The sequence below is a fragment of the Silene latifolia genome, chromosome X, assembly GCF_048544455.1.
Source record: "Silene latifolia isolate original U9 population chromosome X, ASM4854445v1, whole genome shotgun sequence".
In the NCBI taxonomy this organism is placed as follows: domain Eukaryota; kingdom Viridiplantae; phylum Streptophyta; class Magnoliopsida; order Caryophyllales; family Caryophyllaceae; genus Silene; species Silene latifolia.
Window position 1 is genome coordinate 283,230,557 of NC_133537.1, and position 11,353 is coordinate 283,241,909.

Below are 11,353 nucleotides of genomic sequence, written 5' to 3' on the forward strand. Positions count from 1 at the left end.
CAGCATGAAATGACCCAGAAAAAATCTACTTGGCCCCCTGTTACGGATGACCGTGAGAAAGAAACCAAAGTCACCCAAAATCTGCCTTAGTCTCAAGAGACAGTCGATAGTCAAAAGAATCGACTCTTAGGATCACCATGGAGGTCCTATCCACGACCGGGCACCGAATGTTATAAAACATTTAGGACTCCACGTCGATGTCACAATTGTGTCCTACGAGATATCCGTATAAATCGCCTCTGTGATTGGTCAGTCAACTGTTTGACTTATGGCTCGTTGAACCCACCATCAACCAACGTCACAAAATAATTGCCAGAGTTATCAGCTCATGTGGGCAATTAAGGACTAAAAATATAATGTTTGTTCAGTTCACTTTGTGGTGTTCAAAATTGTCGTAAAATTCCACATGAAAAACATAATATATATAAATATCAAAACGATGATGTCGTATAGAGTACACAAGAAAAGGAATCTAATCCATAAAAGAGTACTACAACTCAGGAACACGTTTAATTCCCATGGAATTAACATGCCCTTCATGCTTATCTTGTCGTAATGGTTTAGTGAGAGGATCTGCTATATTATCATGTGTAGCAATCTTTTCTATCACTACTTCCTTTTGCTTCACGTAATCTCGGATTAGATGAGCTTTCCGTTGTACATGTCTAGACGCGACATAGTACTCGGACTCGGTCGTAGAATCTCTTTGTAACACTTTGTTTGGAACTCTTCCAGCTGACTGTAGCGCCATTTAAGAGTAAAAACGAATCCAGACTGAGATTTCGAGTCATCTCGATCCATAAGTCAATGCCCAATCTTTAGTCCTCCGTAGGTACTTAAGAATGTTCTTGACAGCCATCCAATGTGATTCACCTGGATGATGTTGGAATCGACTTGTCATACTCAATGCATATGTCACGTCCGGACGTGTGCATATCATGGCATACATGATTGATCCTATAGCCGAGGTATAAGGAATCCGTGTCATGCGCTCTTTCTCTTCCGGTGTCTCTAGTGTCTGAGACTTGCTCAATTGCACCCCTGGAGCCATAGGAAGAAACCCCTTTTTTGAGTTAGTCATGCTGAATCTCTCTAGGATTTTGTCTATGTAAGACTCCTGACTGAGAGATAACATCCGTCGTGATCTATCTCGATAGATACGGATGCCCAAAATTCTTTGTGCCTCACCCAGATCTTTCATCTGGAAGTGGTTTTTCAACCATACTTTCACCGAAGTTAAGAGAGGTATGTCATTCCCAATCAGGAGTATGTCATCGACATACAATATCAGGAAGACAATCTTGCTCCCACTCGACTTGATATATAGACATGGTTCCTCGACCGATCGAGTATATCCATTTTCTTTTATCACTTGGTCGAAGCGATGATTCCAACTCCTGGAAGCTTGCTTAAGTCCATAAATGGAGTCCACCTCGGATTTCATGGCCTCAAGTCAAAGCTTTGAGTCGGAACTAGTCATGGCACCTTTATAGGTTGCGGGTTCACTACTCGTTAAGAGTAGGATGTCATCTATGTCATGTTCCTCGACCATACCAATGTATCTGTCCGGAGGAATAGAGACTCTACCCGACCTCCTAGGTTCCCGGGAATATTAACGCATGGTAGGGATTGAAGGAACTGGTTCCTCCAATGGTTGCTCGGGATTTTGTTCTGGAATCTCCGGCAGGTCGAAGGTTCTATCACTCTTTGCATTCTCGAGAAACTCCTTCTCTAAGAATGTCGCACTAGCCGCAACAAATACACGTTGTTCGGTTGGCGAATAGAAGTAATGACCAAGTGTTCCTTTAGGATAACCTATAAAGTATGTCTTGACCGATCGCGGGCCGAGCTTATCCTTGTGTCTCCACTTGACATAAGCCTCGCAGCCCCAAACCCGTATAAAGGAAAAGTCAGGGACCGTTCCCTTCCATAGTTAATATGGAGTCTTGTCAACAGCTTTAGACGGACTTCGGTTAAGTATTAGAGCAGCTGACAGAAGAGCATAACCCTATAATGAATCAGGTAATACCGTGTGACTCAACATAGGTCGAACCATATCAAGTAGTGTTCGATTTCTCCGTTCGGACACACCATTCAACCGAGGTGTTCGGTGGAGTTAAGCGTAAAGGCAATCCCACGTCTTTAAGGTGTTGATCAAACTCGTGAGAAAGATACTCACCACCACGATCCGAACGTAGTGTTTTAATCTTTCTACCCAGTTGGTTACGCACCCGATTCTCGGTATTCTTTGAATTTCTCAAAGGACTCACTTTTATGCTTCATTAAGTAGACATAGCCATATCTACTTAAATCGTCCGTGAAAGTGATGAAATACCTATAGCCTTCTCGTGCGGTGATTGACATAGGTCCACATACATCCGTGTGTATAAGTCCTAATAGGTCAGCAGCGCGCATTCCAACACCTTTGAAGGAAATCCGAGTCATCTTACCGATGAGACATGATTCACACGTGCCAAATGATTGAAAATCAAAGGCCGAGATAGCTCCATTCTGTATGAGTTGTTTAACGCGTTTCTCATTAATGTGTCCCATACGGCAGTGCCATAGATACGTTTGATCTTTGTCACCAACCTTTAACTTCTTATTCATTACGTGTAATATTTCGGTGGTCTGATCTAAAACATAAATTCCATTCATGGAGACTGCCTTGCCAAAAATCATATCGTGTAATGAGAAAATGCAATTATTATTCTCTATTACAAATGAAAAACCAAGTTTGTCAAGTGCAGAAACTGAAATAATGTTTTAGAAAGACTGGGTACATAATAGCAGTTATATAAAAATAACTCAAATCCGCTAGAAAGCTGGATCACGTATGTTCCCCTCGAGATGGCAGCCAATCGTGCTCCATTCCCGATACGCAGGTCCACCTCACCCTTTACGAGGGGTTCGATGTTCCGGAGCCCCTGCACATGATTACACAGATGAGAACCATAACCAGTATTTAGTACCCAAGTTCCGTAACTTGCGTGGTTAATCTCAATCATATGAATAAAAGTAGGAAAGGATGAAGACATACCAACAGGTTTAACGCGACCTGCTTTTATGTCCTCATGGTAAACAGGACATGTACGCCTCCAATGCCCAGTCTTGTGGCAATGATGGCATTCCATGTTATCGGTTTTGCTCTTTGTCGTGCCTGATGAGTTACTTGCCTCACCAGGCCCACTCTTACCTGACCCTGACTTCTTGAACTTCGGTTTGCCTACTGCTAGGTCTGCTTGAGCTTTGCCCTTACCCTTGCCCTTGTTTGTCACAACGAGAACATCTTGTTTCATGCTCCCACTAAACTTCATGTCCTTCTCGGTCTGTACGAGAAGGGAGTGCAGTTCATGGGGACTTTTCTTCAAATCATTCATATAGTAATTCGCTCTAAAGAGCGCAAAACCATCGTGGAGTGAATGAAGCATGCGGTCAATCACAATGTTCTCGCTGATTTTACAATCAAGCGCCTCCAGCTTCTCGACATTCTCAATCATGCTGAGAATGTGTGGGCTAACCGGTTGGCCCTTCTGGAGTCTCGCATCAAAGAAGCGAGTGGTATGCTCATAGGTCACGATTCTCGGTGCTTTCGAGAATTCCTTAGTGAGCGTGGTGAAAATCTTGTTTGCACCTTGGGCTATGAAGCGTTTCTGCAAATTGGGTTCCATTGCAAAAATGAGTACGTTTTTAATCGCACCCGCTTCCATACAGAAATCGTTAAACTTGGCGATCTCGTTAGCTCTAGCCGTGGGACCTGGGTTTGGCGGGATGGGCTCTATTAGATATTTGAGCTTCCCGTCAGCAGCGGCAGCATTCCGTAATGCCGCCTCCAAGTCCGCGAAGTTTGATCCATCATTCTTCAGTCGAGTAGACTGATTCATCTTATTCATGAAGATCCGAAGCCAGGACTCACGGTCCAATGTGGCACTTGGCATTGGGTCGTTAGTAGGACCAGCCATTTCGTTATTAGCAGTTTAAATGTTCGTGATCTACACTGAAAAAGAAAGAAAACAAAAACGAAATAAGCAACTCATCGAGATGATTTAAGTCTATTTAAAAATTCATTTTAATGTGTAGACTCATTGCACTTGCATAATTGATCTCCCTCAAGAATAATACAAGTGATCCCAAGACTCAATTTCCGTAAATTGATAAGCTAACTGTTTAGCTAATTCTTCCGTAAGAACTCTTGGTCGATAGATTTCCGTAAATCCTATCTATAGTCCACCATGATCACAGGATCGTACGAGTGACCATAGCGTTGAGATAAAATAGGTCAATCGGTTCCAACTTACCTGACGTAGAAGGGGTCATATTATGCCTACCGACGAAGAAGGGACTCATTGGAGTTTGACCTATAAAGACTATTCTCAATTTTGGTTTATACGAGGAAGATCCCATCAACTTAGCTTTAATTCATTTTAAGTGAACGAATAACTAGCATTACGTGAATGAATTAACTTAGGTGATGGCTTAAAAAAATGATCGTGTGACATAAGAATGTCAAAGAAAACTAACGCGTGACCTCTATATGAGTCAGTTTTCATGCAATTATTAGGTGGTTTGGTTTTTAGGCGGAAAATGATGCATACTATCGTTACAAGAAAATAAATAAAAGAATGCAATACGTAAATAAAATTCCTAGTGTGGCCTATCCTAGTAAAAAGAACATAATACAACTTTGGAATCCACCGTTGGACCCGAGAAGCTTGTCTTGATGTTCCATCTTTGTCCATGTAGCGGGAGTGAGCATCCGATCTCCATCTTTGGTCTTCTCAAAATTACAATTTAAGATTACAAAATATAAACCTATTTACATTCTAAATAAAACTGTAATTACAAGTGAAAAAATCCAAAACGGAGATACGAGATCTCAAAATACAACCAAGACCGTGTTCCATCATTACGGTAACACGTTCTACTAGGGCCACACTAAGTTACAACTGTTTGTAAAAAAAAAAAAAATACGTAATAAAAGCATTCAAAACATTCAAAATAACGATAAATAAAATGCATCAACTAAAACAAATTTATTCGTGACATAATTCCGTAATTATGTTAAATTTATCCAAACCACCTTTTAACAATTAAAATTATGTGACAAAACCGCTTCATCAACTTAATTTTAATTCATGATAATCCGTTATTTTAAATCGTTTTAAAATAACTAAATGGTACGTGAGTGAACCGTTTCACTATCAAGCGAATGCACAAAATTCGTATTGTGCACAAGTTTTGGCCGAAAAAAAAATAAAAAAACTGAATTTTTTTTTTTTTTGTTTTTTCTTCTTCACGGTCTGACCGTGAACAGTACAAAAAAATTTTTTTTTTTTTTTTTTTATATTATTGCTGATGCAGAGAGCACTAAAAAGCAAAAAAAAAAAAATTTTGCGGCTCAAAAACGTGAGCATCAACAAGCCAAAACAAAACGATTTGTTAAAACCCAATTACAATTTAATGTAATCCGTATAGAATTGAAACTACAATTGATACATCTTTAACATATTGCAATAATTATCGATTAAAATTACAATATGCAAAGAACAAATGGTATACAAAACATTCGTCTGATTAACACGGTTTATAAAAACAACAACAAAATAGACATGGCACGGAATTCAAGAAAAACAGCCGTGTAAGAACAAGACACGGTTTTCAAAGAAAAACAGCCGTGCATCAAAAAAAAAAAAAATTTCAGCCGTGCATCAAAAATATCAGCCGTGTGGTGTTTATGCAACAAAGATGCAATTTGATAGATCTTTAACATATTGCAATGAATATCGATTACAAAAACAATATGCAAAGATCAAATCGAAAACAAGACAAAACAACAACCACCACCGTGTAAACTGGACACGGTTCCCAAGACAGAAAAATGCAACATAAAAAAAATTTCTGCCGAGATAAAAACAGGCTGCCGCACGAATTTTTCAAGCAAAAAATTATCGATTCAAATTCGTTTGATGAAAATCACATAGAAAAATTTACGTGGCCTCGCTCTGATACCACTTGTGGGGTAATATCCGTATAATACCCTTAAATTATAGGACTATAACGTAAATTTAATATGCAAATTATAGTCATAAACGAAATAACAATAGAAACGATAAGAAATAAAGAAACAACTTCGGGTCCTTGAGAATTTGGCCTAAGATCAGAAATCAACAGAGATTTCCTCCTAATCGAAACACCCAAGACCGTCTGAGATTATGCCCTTGTGCTAGAAGTGAATTCTCTAATTGCCTTGCAATATTGAGAGAATTTGTGTGAGTTTTTCTTAGATGTGAGATCTAGGTTTTTCAGAGGAAAAGACTCTTCAAAAACCTAAAATTTTTGCAAATGGATGATTAGGTTACAAAGAGGAGAAGCTCTCCTTTTTGTTTCTTTCATTCGGCCAGCCGAGCCCTACATGGGGAAGTGGGCTTCCACTTCCTCTTAATTTTAACTCGTGGTCCGGCTCGTAAAATGCTAAATGTATATGACGCGGTTTTATTATAAATCGTCATCGGTTATCGGTTATTAAAACATCAACTAATAACTCGGGTTAGTTGAAATATTAATACATGTCCGACAAAGACAATATTGTATAATTAATTCAATATACATTAATTAAATATAATCGTTTATATTTAATTTACGAATTAATTGCTTAATTCGCCTTAGCCCATTTTATTTAATCCGTATTGAATAAAATATCTCAACATCGCATTTTGACTAATTACTAGTCAAATGACTCGGACTAATCGCTTAGTCAATTTTGGCATCTACATGACTGTATTTTCATACCGTCACATCTCTCAAACGTATCCTATAGGTGTGACTTTTAGGGACCAGTTGATCACCGCCATCTGTATGACAATAACGTCAAACTTATCTAGCAAGCCAACCGTTATTGATAAACGTGGACCAACTGATTATAATACAAAAATATACCCTTTGATCCTTTTAGAGATTTATAAGTCCTTGCACTAACTGTAAAGGACACCAGCCCCAACAACAAGTCGACACTACCCAAAATCGATCCTTAAACCATGTAATTCCTCTAAACTACCCTCACCAATTTCCCCAAATAATTAGCCTTTATGTGAATCAATTAATGAAATTACTCATGTCGGGTCAAACCGAGTCCTAGTAGAAGACTACTCACTAATCATGGTGCTAAGAGCAATAGAAACAATAAAGATGGAGTCTTTAAGCATAAACATGGTGGGAGAATAAATTCTACTACTAATCATGCAATTAATCAACAAAATTATGAGGAAAAACAAATTAATCTAAGATGGAAAGAGATTAATGCAAAAAGACACAAACTTTAACATAAGCAACTCAAAGATTCAATCTTTGAGAGCAACAACAATGGAAAACAAGAAAAGAAGAACAAGAGAGAGATTAACATCAATTAAACAACAAGAAGTAATATTCTAACACGAACAATTAAGATAAAACTTGAAAGAAAAGCAAATGTAAACAAATGAAATTAGGAAGAGAAATTATACCAACTCAATAGCAAAGAAAGGAACTTGGATTGAAATATGGAAGGATTCTTCAATTCTCCAAATACAACCCAAAATTACTAATTGTAAACTAATGAAAAGAGAAGAACTTGAATGAACAAAAGAAGAATTAAATTAATAATTAAAGAAAGATAACAACTTTTTATTCAATGAAAATAAGAGAGGAAATATGAGGGTTTTACAATATTGAGAGAGAATAAGATGAACTAGTCTAATTCCTAAGGTAGTGTAATAGGTTGTGGTGTCTAATGTGGTGTGTTAATGGGTAGTTCTTTTTATACTAATTTATTAATTAATAATACTACTAATTACTACTACTACTATAATAATAATAATAATAATAATAATAATAATAATAATAATAATAATAATAATAATAATAATAATAATAATAATAATAATAATAATAATAATAATAATAATAATAGTAATAATAATCATAATCATAATCCTAACACAACACACCAACTACACGGCTCCCCAAATAATTGAACAAAAAGTAGACAAAACAAGGAAAAAGGACGATCAGGGGTTCTTTGCGGTCCCAACGCCCGGAGAGTCACCGTAGCGAGGTCAATGAGAAAAGAGCGAGAAATCAAGTGGGATGTGTGTTCTCACGCGATCGATCGACACGGGAGCACCGGTAGAGAAACGACAAGACTGATGCTAAATTGTTGATTTGTGTGTTGTTGTCTTGCAATTTGGCCCTCTTGGAATCCCTATATCGGTAGCGAGGTCTTCACAAAAAGAGAACAAATTAGGTGTGTTTCGCGGTTGAGGAGTCATTTGGGGGCACCGCATGGAGCACAAAGCTTCATAAAAGCTCGGTTTCGATCCCGAGTTCGAATTCGACTTTGAATATCTCAGTGATGGTGCAAGGTGATGACGGGTTGAAGGTGGTTATTAATGGAGGTGAGGTGTTGCACGCAGGGAACAACAATGGTGATGGGCCAAAAATGGTGAAATGGCGGTGGATGTGGTGAAAGTAATTGCCATTGTTGATGATGATGACGAAACAAAAGTAGCAGGGGAGTGATGCGTGAATTGGTGAAAATGGTGAATGGTGATGGAGCTCGGATGGTAATGTCGGGTTGATGATGAATAACGGAGGATGGTGACGAGGTGGTTATCGTGGTTGCTGAATTGGTTGATTGCAGTGATGGTGAATGAATGTGTTGAGCAGGATGATGGCGGGTAAATGATGTCGTGTGAATGGTGATTGAATGTTGAATTTTTGATTAATGGTGGAAATGGTGGAGTTGGTTAATTTCAGGTGGTTGTTGATGGAGTTTGCAGTAGAATGGAAAAGACAAAGAAGTGAGTTGGTGACTTCATCAAACTTGTCGATTATTTGGTCAACATGACAACATGACTTGTCTTTATGACTCCACCCTCATCTCTTTACCATTTGACTCCGTCTCATTGTTCCGTCTCACCTACAAATCATAATTAATAAAATAATTAATATAATGATAGAATAATACTAATATTGTATAAAACCCGACTAAATATTAAATATAACTACGAGGACTAATTATTATAAATTAGTAAATAAATGAGCTAATTAGACAATTAAGCACGCAAAATTGAGTCGTAATAAGATATAAATGCGGGGTAAAAAGCGACTAAAATACTATTTGTCATGAGTAATGTTGACCTTAGTTGGAAAATTTGACTTTTGAGGATATTGTTTGTGTTTGACCCTTCATCCTGGTTTTGAGAGGATTTGATGTTGGAAAGACTTAGGTAGTGTGATGAGACATACTTAGTGATTCTTATACCTAAATCCTTGATGAAGTGAGTATATTTGATTGGTGGATTCTGTGTGTCAAGTGTGAGTTGCATTTGTTATTAAGGTTATAGAACTTGGCTTTGTTGTTTATGTTTGGGATACTAGTGTTTAGTACTTGACTTAGAATGGATGAAATTAAATGGTGGATTTGAGGATGTAGGATTGACTAAGTAAGTTGAGTTTATGATTGGCTTTCGTAATCACTTTGGACATGAGAGTTTGATAATGTATATGTTACCATATGAGAAATGCTTATTGTGGGATTATTATTTCGTTTAAGTGAGTGATATTGATTACTACTTGAGGTATGGTATGAGAGTGAGAGTAAGCTACATTGTTGGGAAGTCTTGGCACTTGTTTTAGTAACCAGAAAGGATAATGGTATGGTTGACACCAATTGTTAGGTTAAAGAACATAGTTTCAATTTATGGTTTTAGAAACTTTGGGGTTGTATTGAGTACTTGAGATGATGGGGTGATGTTGTAGATGAGTGTAGTTCTGCTTTAGGGAAGCCGTGATAAGTAAAAGGATAAAAGGACTCGAGACCCTATTGATTTTTCAGAATTTGGATTGGCATGTTACTACCTTGTATTGAAAGGAGAACCTTGTGGAATATTTGAGGAACCTTTTCTTGGAGTTTAGAGCTTGGTATTGGGATTCTTGATTGAGAGTTTACTTTTCTGAGGAACCCATGGTTGACCCTAGTTAAATATGAGTATAGACTTTGGAGTGATGAGATCACACTTATAGTGGAGTACCTTGTTTCATGGAATTGCTTAGGATGAAGTAACATAAGTGTTTTGAGAAAATCCTTGGAAGTGTTGTGATTATGAGTTTTGTTGTTAGGAAGTTTTCGGAACCGTTTAGGACGATGTTGTGGTTTGAGATTTGAGTACCTGTAATTTTCTTGTTGTCTAATTTCCCTTCTTCCTTGATTATAAGCGTTACCGTTCATACCTCTTTTCCTCGCTTCATCAAGCTCCTCCCTTAAGTTGGATGCTAGCTACCTATAAAAACTCTACCTTTGACATTCTTATTGATTTGACTTCAATTCTTTCCCTATGAAATTCATCATAGCTCTTCTGATTAGTTAAGTTTGAATCCTTTTAGCATACTTACACCTATGATGTCTAAGTTACTTTTCTTTTCGTACAATTTCTAATATTTCAAGCTACCAGTTTGATTCGTTGTTAAAAGTTGATGTTACTTTTGAAGAACCTTACCTATTTTAAAGATTAGGAAATGAAAATTTGATTTAGTTCCCTATTCATTCCTTGAGTATAAACTCATTTATCATGATTTTAAATGTTAAACTCGAGATTTCTTTAAATGTTTACCCAATTTCTGTTAACTTTGATCTATTTATGATATCTTTGTCAAAGTTTGATATTACACTTTCAGAAATTTGACTCCCTTTTGAGTTTAAAGGTGAAACCTTCATTCTTATTTTGGCTTTTGCAAAAGAAAGTTTGAGTAGATTACCTTTTCTTTTGATTTTAACGTTGATCGGATGTTAGAACTCGTTATTAGAGACGTTTAATAACTTGTTCTACGCTTGTCGGCGTATGATTTTTGTTTAAATTTGTCCCTGACTTGGAAAGTTAGCGTCCTTGTGTGCACGACAAGAGCAATTTCGTTCCATGAATGAGACTTACACTTTTGAAAACTCTTCATTAATGTTTTTGAAAGTATTTTGATTTTGATTTATGAAAATAATTTAATTTTCGATCGGGTTCTGTCGGAAAAATTTATTTGAAACTTTTGAAAGAATTTTGATTCTCACGATAAGTAACCTTTTAATGTTTTGGTTACCGACTTTAAGAGTTCAGTTTTATTTTATAACCTTTCTTTTCTACCTTCAAGTTTCGAGGACGAAACTTTTTAAAAGATGGGGTGATTGTAACACTCACAAATTTCCCATTTTGACATTTAAAATTTATTAAACCGTTTGAATTACTTTATTAAATATTTTTGAATTATTCAATTTAATTAATTTTATGTCAAGCACGATTTTTATAAATGTATTATATAAAAGCTCATTTTT